We start from the raw sequence: 506 nt of genomic DNA, 5'->3' as shown, positions 1-506 counted from the left end.
TTTTTTAATTATTAATTATTTATTTATTATTATTATTATTACTATAACTCTAACTCTATATGATAACCACAAAATAAACAATATGCCATATTATCAAATTAGAATAGCACTTATTTCATAACTCATGACCATACTACTTTAAATCCACAGGTACTTTTACATCAAAAATTATAGATTCATATTTTATAATTTTATAATTTTCAACGGTTTTTCAAAAGTGTTGTAATATAGCAAATTTTATAAAAATCGAAACTTACAAATAATTTATTAAAGGATAAAAAACATTAAATTGTTACCAAACTCACTAAAGCAGCAACAATTAAAGAAATTGTAATATTTGCAAGGAAACTGGAGTCCAGGCAGTAAAATTTTGTCAACCGTGCCTTTTCCATCCTCATAAGTTATCCATCCACAAATAGATTTTTGCCTGCTGCCAAAATTCCAGGTTCTACTTTTCATTTTTCTTCTTCGGTACATGTGGAACACTTATTTGTTGCTCCTGCAGC

The sequence above is a fragment of the Trypanosoma equiperdum genome (genome assembly GCF_001457755.1).
Source record: "Trypanosoma equiperdum strain OVI genome assembly, contig: ctg_1186, whole genome shotgun sequence".
NCBI classification, from domain to species: Eukaryota; Euglenozoa; class Kinetoplastea; order Trypanosomatida; family Trypanosomatidae; genus Trypanosoma; species Trypanosoma equiperdum.
Note: the sequence above shows the minus strand (reverse complement) of the source record.